Raw genomic sequence first — 9,288 nt, 5'->3', positions numbered from 1 at the left:
GGGATATGTCGAATATCTCAAACGTGCTGGGCTGGGAGGGCTCCCTCCCAACCACCCTCTGCTCTGTCCAGCTTGGGATTTATTCATTCCTCTTTTCCCTCCTTTATCCCGCCCCCAAAAAAAGTACCTTTACCAACTCTTCGCATCTACAACGACACAGAAAAAGGCGAATAAATTAAAAATGCACAGGCTGGGGGTTGCTCGGGGGGGGGATAGCCCACCGGTCGGCTTACAAAGCACAGCCTGGTCAGGTTTTGCGCCCTTCCTATTGCCACGGGCACCTTTCCACTGCCCCATACCGGCGGCGACGGGGTCCCAGGAGGAGCCGAGCCAACCCGAGCCAAGCCGTGCCGGGCTGTCCCCGCTGCTCCCTGCCCTGGGCGGCGCGGCACAGCTCGGAGCGGCCTCCGCCCCCCATTAGATGGCGCTACAGACTTTACAACCACGTGTTTTTAAAAAATATAGGGGAAAAATACCAAAAAATAACCGCCTTATTGTCCGAAACGGGGACACCCGGCGGCGCGATGCCGCCTCCTCCTCGGGTCCCCACGGCAAGGCGGGGACCGGGACCCCCCAGTGCCGGTGCTGCTCTCGGGGAAGTTCCCGCACCGGGTGGGACGGGGGGGCCTGCGAACCGGTCCCGGGAATGGGGAGCTCGGGCAGAGCCGTGTGCGGGTCCCCGTCCCTCCCCAGCATCACTTTGCCTTTCCGAAAAGCCGCTCGGGCGACCTGCGCGGCGAGCCTGGGCTTTGGGGTTTGCTGGCTTCGTCGGTTCCGTGCGTGCCCCCGCTTTTTATTTTATTTTATTGATTTATTTTGCTGTTTGTTTGGGAGTTTCGGGACGCGGCTGTGACAAAAAAATAAATAAAAAAAATCAAGTTTCCAAGAATTCAGCCACCGCCGCGGGGAAGCTCCGGGGCGTTGCGCGCCGCAGCCGTGGGGGATCGACGCCCGCCCCCCCCTTATCTCCCTGTCCCCCCCTTGTCCCCCTGCCCCCCCTTGTCCCCCTTGCCTTGCCCGGCCCCGTCCGGCGGGTGCTGCTCGGTGAAAGCCCCGCAGGCTGCGAGGCAGCCGGTGGCCGGGGTCCGATTTGGGGCCGCCGCTCTTGTGCCGGCGGTGTCCCGAGTGTCCCGGTCCCCGCTGCCTTAGGATGGGGTTAGGGCCGCCGAGGGGGAAAAGCAGAGCAAAGCCCTCCCGCCCCCCCGAGCTTGGCGCTTGGCTGTGAACTTTCCGCCGGGGTAAGTTCTCCTTTAAGAAAAGGAACTGCTCCTTATGCATATTTAACGCCGGGTGTCTGCAGTGCCCAGATGACGCGGGGCTGGAGGCTCGCAGGCAGGACCTGAGTTGTAGGGGAAGTAAAGGAGCCACCCTTCACCCGCACCCTCTCGCTGGGAGCCCCTTGCTCTGAACCCATGTAAGTCAGAACCGCGGGGCTGGGGGTGGGGGGGGCTCCCTGCAGGGCGATAAGGGGGCTCTTTGGTCATCCCCATCACAAACCTGACAATGCGCTGGAAGGCAGGACACCTCGGACTTTATTATTATTATCTACTAGCATCGTTATTCTTATTTTCCTGGGGGCGCGGAGCCGAGCGCAGGCGGGAGGAGCCCCCAGGAGCATCCCCCCCGGAGCATCCCCCCGGGACCGAGAGTGCGGGATGAGGCCGGGCAGCCTCCCCCCGGTGGCCACGTGCACTCCTGTATCCATCCGGAATGCCAAAATTGTAGGGGAAGGTCAGCCGGGAGCTCTTCCCCCTCAGATCGAGTGGGATGGAGAAAAACTTTGGGTGCTGCGCTCTCGGCGGTTTCCTGCCTTTTAAAGTGAACTTGTTCGAGTGTGTCGCTCCCAATGCGGTTCAGTAGTTGTGCCTTCAAATTAAGTTGCTTTCTCGGTCCTCACTGGGAAAAGCAGACATGTGTCCTCAATTGTATAGTATAAAAAAAAAAATAAAAATCTACTAGGTACTTTATGATTCCATCTGGAGAAATTAAAAGCCCAGAGCCGTAATGTTTATTCTTACATAGTTTACAAAAAAAAAAATTAAAAAAAAAAGGGGGGGGGGGGGGGGATGGAATGTGTGAGACACATGTCTCCAAATATAACCAAAGTGCTTTCCCTTCTGGTTAAAAAGTTGCATGTGAATGTTTTCATTTTAACACTCCCCGCCACCTGTACTTCGCAGGGAAACTTTTCCTGGCGTTAGCGGCGGAGCACCAATAGTACTTATTAATGGATTAATTATTATTATGGCTGCTGAATTGACTTAAAGTGCTTCGGAGGCCAAACTAATCCATGTTAATCAGTTACAATTAATTGTGTTTCGGCTGCTGTTTTAAACACAGTTTCCCAGAGAGGGGAGAGGAGGCTGCTCGTAGAAGGGGGGATGCTCCTGGGTTCCCCCCCTGCCCCCGGGGGTCTCTGAGACCGGCGCAGCCCATGCCCGGTGCCCGCATAGGGGTTGCGGGAAGGTGCGGGGGCAGCTTTGGTGCCAGGCTCCGGGTGGCGAAATCCGCTCAGAGCAGAGGCTGCCGAGCGAGGGGCACCTCCCGGAGGAGATTCCCCCACCCCCGCACAACCCCCCAAGAGCTCGCATTGTGCAGAGGGCAGCAGAGGTGGGGGCTTGTCGTGCTCTGTTTGCTTGGCCGCTTCGGCCTGGGGCTTTTGCTTTGTCCGCGGAGAAAAGGAGGCAGCGGTGGGCAGGAGAGTCAAGGGGGGGGAGAGGAGGGAGGAAAAAAAAAAAATCCCACAGGGGACAGCGGTGGCTGGGCTGGCCCTGCCGGGCAGGGAGCGAGCCGGGCCGGCTGGTGGCAGAGTTGGGCAAAGTTTGGGAAAGCCCCCCCCGGGGGTAGGGGGGCACGCACCGGTTGCCTGCACCCCGGGGGAACCGGCAGGCGGGGGGGGGGGCTTCCCCTCCGCTGCCAGGGAACGTGTTTTTCCCTAGGAATAACGCTCCCCCACCCCCAACCCCCCCCCCAAGCTCCCTACCAAACTTTGGGACGGGGGAAGGAGGAGGGATGGAGAGGGGCCGGCGGCAGCCGGGGGGCCCAGCCCGTCCAGGGGGTACACGAGGGGTCACCGAGGCCAGCTCGCACTCCCTAAAGCAAAATCTGCCCCCCTCCCAGCCCTAGCCTTCAATACGATTGTTTTTGTTTTTTTTTTTTTCTTTTATGGGAGTCCACAAACTGAGAAACTACACTCCTCCCATCCCTCTCCATTCCCTCTGGAATGAGGTTGTTGGAATTTATTTTTTTTTTTTTTTTGCGGTTTGATTTTTTTTCGTCTCCCACTCCGACTCTTTCTCAGGGATTCGCCCTCTTCTTCTTCTTCTTTTTTTATTTTTTTTTTCCCACCCCATTGACTCTGCTCAGCTTTTGCATAACACGGGCAAGCAAAGCACCAGCCAGCCCTCCCCTTCTACGTGCAGACGGACCTTTCTTGGAGAGCAGCAGACCAAAGAAGCAAAACAACTTTTACCTGCAAGGGAAAACAGTGTGCACCGCCAGCCCCCACAGCTGTAATTCAATGGAAATGTGGGGAAGGGATGCATTTCTCCCGGGGGAAGGGGACAGACAAGGTGGCAGCGGGCGGCCGGGTGGGGAGGGCACCTCTCCCCTGCTCGTCACGCGTGGAATCGTTTTGTCCAGCTGGAGCGGCTCTTGGTCTTCTCCCAGGGGTGCAGGAAGCACAAAAGCAGGCTGCTTTTGATGAAGCACGCGTCTTAAGCAACTTTCTCCCTCCCTGTTTTTATTTCTTTCCTTCGGCTGCAGGGACGTTGGCGGCCCGAAAAAAAAAAAAAAAAAAAAAAAAACACCCTTTTGCGTTTGTGCAGGCACTTTGTCGTCGGGGCAGCTCACCCGCATTAGATTATCGCCGGGGAATTTATTTGCATGCAGCTGCAAAGCCGCAACCCGGCTGCTGACCGCTGAGCATAAAGGGCTGCCGGGGCCGGCCCCTGCCCCGCCGCCGCGGCTCCCAGCGGGAGGGGGGCAGGATCCGGACCCCCCCCCCTCCCTTCACCTCTTCCCGTGCTTTTTTTACTCCTGGCACAGCCCCGAGGGGTCCCGAGGCTGCAGGTGTGTGCGCCCCAGGGCCAAAAGGGGCGCTCGGCGGCCTTTTTGGAGAGCCCCCCGAGAAAAGCTCCCCCAACGCGTGTATCCCAGGGAAAAGGATCTCCGAGGGCTGTTTACGGTGTCTTGAGACCTCCAGTCGTCCTGCTGGTCGTTTTTCCCCCTTACCCCCTCTCTGAAGCTCAGACAAGCAAGCTGGTAACCTTTAAAGCAAGGACTTTAGCCTCCGGCCACCCCCAGCCCCTTTCCCCACGCACACAGCCGAGTGGCGAGTGTGGGTTTGGCAGCATCCAGCGTCTCTGCGTGTCTTCTCGGGCCTCCACCCACCAGGTTTCCTTCACCTCCTCCTGGAGAACCAAGAGGTCCCCCGGACTCGGACCCCAAGGGGGAAAAAAGCCCCGAGAGGGGTCGGGGGGTCCCCTTTCTGCGTTGCAGGATGGGGTCAGGGCAGCCCCCTCTCCATCCCCCTGCCCCGATCACAAGCAGGGGGCTCCAGGGGCGGAGACCCCACTGTCACTGTGGTTTCGGCGGCCGGGAGGCAGCCTCCGGGGCTCGCCCCGTCCCGCAAGGCCCCCGTCCTCGCGTGGGAGCTGCGCGGAGCCCCCGCGTGGGGCGGCCGCGGCGAGCCCCGGGGGCTGAAGGCGTGGGCGCTGGCAGGGGAGCAGAGAGCAGAGAAATGCGAGCAGGAGTGCGGGAGCGAAGCCTTTTGGCAGCCTCCGTGCGGAGAGGGGTGCGTGGGCATCTCTGCGGAGGGTGCCTGGATTTGTTTGCCGGGGGGTTTGGGACAGCTGCCGGAGGGCATCGTTCCTTCCCAGGAGATGCTTCCCTGTAGGGGCGTCGGGATGCAGCTGGAGGCCGAGGAACAAAGCGGGCATCTCCCGTCAAGGTGACTGACTGGTCCCCTTCCTTTGTTCCTGCCATTGTTAATGACGGGGCTCGCTCGGCTCCGGCCTCGGCCCTGCTGTGCGCGGCGTTAACATCGCCTTGGCAGGGCAATTGAAAACCCCAAACCAAACCCCACTGCAACGTCAAGGGCGTCAAGCCCAAGCCTAGCTCTTCAGGTAAAAGCTGCCTCTTCTGGGCCGCTGAGGATGGTGCTGTCACCTCGCCTGGGAGCCACAGAAATCCACCTACCATTCGTAAGGTTAGGCACATTCATATCCATCGGTAACACCTAAGGGAGACGCTAACCCCGTCCTTTAGCCCAAAAGAGCATTATTTGCAAATGCGCACTGCTAGAGCACGAGGAAACTCACCACGTTTAAAAAAAAAAAAAAAAAAAAAAAAAAAATAATTATTCCTTTAATTTCGGTCATCTAAACGTAGCAGAAAACCTGAGCGTTTATTGACTCATTTTCTTCTTCTCGAGGTAGCGGATGGTATTTAAAGTTCAACATTTCACACAGCTCCTTGTTTAGTTTAATTTCCCCGACAATCTAGGCGATTTCGGCAAACTGAGTTAAGAATTTTTGTACACATTTGGGTATGGATCTGCATAAAATAGAGAAGGCAGCAGAACTGGGGAGTGGATAATTTATTATTTTAGGAAGAGAAGGAAATGCATGTTTGCATGTGTGTGGGGGTGTGTGAGAGAGAGAGAGGGAGGGAGAAACAAATGGAGAGCCTTGCACCTTACATTTGGTCTGTGGCTTTAGCGTGGTCTGTGGAGCAAATATCTATTATATTTCTTTGAGAAATGTCCCACTCGGGCAGATGGGCCCCTGTTTTGAATGAGAGATCTAGAAGATGAAAGAAATGTATGTTACTCCAGCACAATTCTTCACGGAGCCATTTTTTCCCCCCTCTTAGAAAGATTAGTTTCAGCTCTGCTTTCCTGGCCCCATTTTCTGTCGGGGCAGGGATATAATAATGATCAATGCCCAGCAGTTCTCATTTCTCCTGTACTTGGTAAATATTCAGGATGCCTTGAGCTTGGCGGGGAGGTGGAGAGGTGGACCCAAACTCAACCTCTGGTGTCCCCATCATCTGGCTCTCACCTGCAGCCACACAGAGGGGGAAAACCCCAAGGAAACAAAGAAAAACAGCCAAAAGAAACCCCAATCTGAAGCCTCCTACCACCAGGCACTTGCTTTTGGTATTTCAGCCTCGTGCTGGGCGAAGTGCTCTACCTGGCTTTATACGAGTAGCCCCGAGTGTACAGCGGTAGTGCTCCAGTTGGAAACGGAGCCTGGAGTTGTTGAGCAAACAGCCCCTGCTCGGCTGTAGCGTGCGCTCAATGCTCTACAGTCAGCTCGATGGAGCACTGGCAGGGAAGCATCACCAAGCATTTCCAAAACTAATAACAAAAAGGTTACTATATATAAAACGTTTCTACATCCCACACTGCCTCAAGTTGTTTAAATTTTGGTTTTCTGCACATAAATATAGCAGCCATGCGGTCCCCCATTAGCCAGCCCCTGCTTTTTTAAATCAATTCATTTCAATTTGAAAGGATGGCCCCGAACGCAAGACAGTCAACAATCCTTTGGCTTTCTACACTCAACATGGACCTGGGCAAGAAATAGCGTCTGTCTTTGTCATTTCACACGCCTATCGCGGTGCCTTGATGTTGGGTTTAAGAGCAGGCCTACTCCCGACGAGGGCAGCAATCCCCAGCTGTTTTCCCCTTTCTAATCCATTTCCCCCCATCTCATCTTAGGCTCCCTCTGAGGAAAGACCAATTCTGCTGGCACCCCGTGTCTGGGCTTTGGAAGGCATGGCAGAGCAGCTGGATCTGAAAGCACCATCCCCATAGGCAGAAATCCTCCTCTACACCACGCGCCTTGCAAGGAAGGCAACGAGGGGACACGTGGAGAGCCCAAACGTCTGGCATCGAGGAGCAGAGATCCACCTCGCACTGCCCTGAAGGAAAGTTTGTTCCCAAACTGATTACGCTGTGGCGTTCGGTGCTGGTGTCAAATCGGTTCAAGCCATCCCAAGTGTAAAATAAAGATCTCCGCTTGGGTACGCCCGTCGTGCCAGTGAGCGTGTCTTGCTAACCCTCCTGTGTTTGCCTTGAAGGTATTGAGCTGATGCAGCGCTGTCTTTTCACCCCACCGACGTGCGCAATAGGAACAATTCAGGAAAGTTATGTTTAGCTTTTTTTTTTTTTTTTTTTTTTTGCCCTTGCAGCTGAAGAAATGCAAGCTATCAGAAACAAGCCTATGTTTGAAGGTACAGTTTTCAACACGTGAGTGGGAAACATATGTACTGGCACAATCCTGCTGCTCTGCAAGGGCTGCGTTCAGATTTTGGCTTTTAATCTCAACTCTGTTAGGGAGAGAGAGATGCAAAATGGAAGGGAGCGTGATTATTTGTGCTGTAGCCTTGTGATAGTCATCCTATAACCGTTGGGAAGAGAAGCAAAACACTCTGCTAGAGCTCTGGATAAGCCTGAGATTCAGGGGGACTCCAGTCTTCGCAGGTTCTCACTTCACTGCCTTTCTTCCCTCAGTGTTTGTTATATGGGGTTCTTTTTTTTTGTCTGCTGTTCTATGTTTTAAAGTGAGTGGAGGCTAAACCCTGCTGAGAGAGCGAGCTCCCTCCATCACAAACTCACGTTTGAAAACGTCTACCCCCCTTGACCACCCCCCTTCAAGCCATCCTCCCCCTTTCAGGGGAGAAAAGAAAACCTCAAAAGAGAGTGAGAGAGAAGGGGGTTGGGAGGGGAGAGGGAGGGGAGACCCCCTGATTCCTCGGTGACCTGCACAGCTCGGACAGCCCTCCGAGTTCCCCTTCCCCTCCTGTGGACAAACCCCATCAGAAAAACACATGCCTGGACCTAAGCAACTTTTAATGTGGTTTGGGTTTTTACAATTCAGGTTGTGTTTTAGCACTTTCAAGGGGTAAAAGTAAAATAAAATAAAATAAAGGTGGGGATGGGGATGGGGAGGGGAGAAAGTTTGGATTTAGCCTTTTGCTGCTGAAAAAGCACCATAAAATAAAAAAACACAGCCAAGAAGAAACTAAGCGAGCCCATCCCGCAGCCAGCCTTCCCCACGAGGGAGCTGAAGGCACACACAATAGCACACAAAAAGCAGCAGCTCCAACTCTTAATACCAGCACCCTGCGCTCACCGCCGTGCCGAAACGCCCTGGCCTGTTCTTGGTGGTGCCCTTCAGAGCGGCCACCTTCTTTCCCCGCGCTGCGGCCTCCGTCCCCCCTGCCTGGGGACTTGAGGCTTGGCAGGAAAGTTTCTGCGCTGCTGCAGGCGTATATACACACACAGGGATCTATGTTATCCACACACATGCACACACAGCTTTATATATAGATACGCATGTAGGTGTAGAGTCTATGTTTAAATACTCCTATATATACACACACAGTCCTCCTAGGATGAGGTCATTCCACAAGATCTGGCTGCATCGAACGCCAAGATCTTATCTCCGCCGATCTAAGGAGCAACACAGACGACAAGCTAGCAGAAGTGGAAAGAAATTTGGGAGACAAACATTCAACAAGGTGCCCCCGGAGGCCCCTCTGCCGCCCTCCCCAGCCCAAGCACCCACTCGCTCCTTGCACGAGCTGCACCCCGCAGCGTGGGGCTGAGCCCTCCTGCTGCACCTTGAAGTTTTTCCCCCCTTTTTCTTCCTTTTTGCACCGATGCTCGCCTCCCTAACGCGCTGGTGGGCTGCAGCTTAATACATATATGCATTTTTCCCCCGTGGCTCCGAAAGTCTTGATGTTTTTTTGATTTCAGCAAACCGAAAACGGAAGGGGGGGGGAGAGATGATGCTCGGCTGAGGGACTCCGAAAGGTTTCGCTTTCCAGCTATCAGCAGCACCAGGAGACAGCTCCATTAAAAAAAAAGTAGTTTTCCACTGCTCTTGAAAAGCCGTTATTTTTTACATCGCTTTTAGGGAGATAGATTAACAAAACATCACATTTCAAGCCACTCTGATCTGTAATTAAACGGGGGAGCCGGTTTGTATTCTCCTATGGCTTTTACAGAAGTTGCAGTGATCCAAAGTCAGGTTGCTGTGTCAGAGTGGCATTTTTATTAATGAGAATACAAAAAGCTTGCATATTCTTAGCCCGGCTTGAATTTAGTTGCTAAGCAACCGCTGTATGGTAATTCATCCGCGAAATTTAAATCGGGGAGAAAGGATCGTGCGGTTTTTTGCTCAATGGGCGCCACGAGGAACACAACTTGTGGGACCCGCAGCAGCCGCAGCCGCCACCGAGCCGCCCGCCCGCCGCACCCCGGCACGGCCCCGGACC

The 9,288-nt window shown here is 54.6% G+C and overlaps 1 long non-coding RNA gene across 2 annotated transcripts; it reads left to right on the top strand.

Moving 5' to 3' along the window:
* Positions 1–1,240: 1,240 nt before the first annotated feature.
* On the top strand, positions 1,241–9,288 carry LOC121059611. Of its 2 annotated transcripts, none has more exons than XR_005814596.1 (3): positions 1,241–1,414; positions 6,725–7,239; positions 8,394–9,288. It is a non-coding gene; the product is annotated as an uncharacterized LOC121059611 (long non-coding RNA). The 2 variants fall into 2 exon arrangements; XR_005814595.1 differs by lacking the exon at positions 8,394–9,288 and having other exon boundaries at positions 1,251–1,414; positions 6,725–7,086; positions 7,198–7,914.

The sequence above is a fragment of the Cygnus olor genome, chromosome 1 (genome assembly GCF_009769625.2).
Source record: "Cygnus olor isolate bCygOlo1 chromosome 1, bCygOlo1.pri.v2, whole genome shotgun sequence".
In the NCBI taxonomy this organism is placed as follows: Eukaryota; Metazoa; Chordata; class Aves; order Anseriformes; family Anatidae; genus Cygnus; species Cygnus olor.
This window is presented reverse-complemented; position numbering and strand designations above follow the sequence as displayed.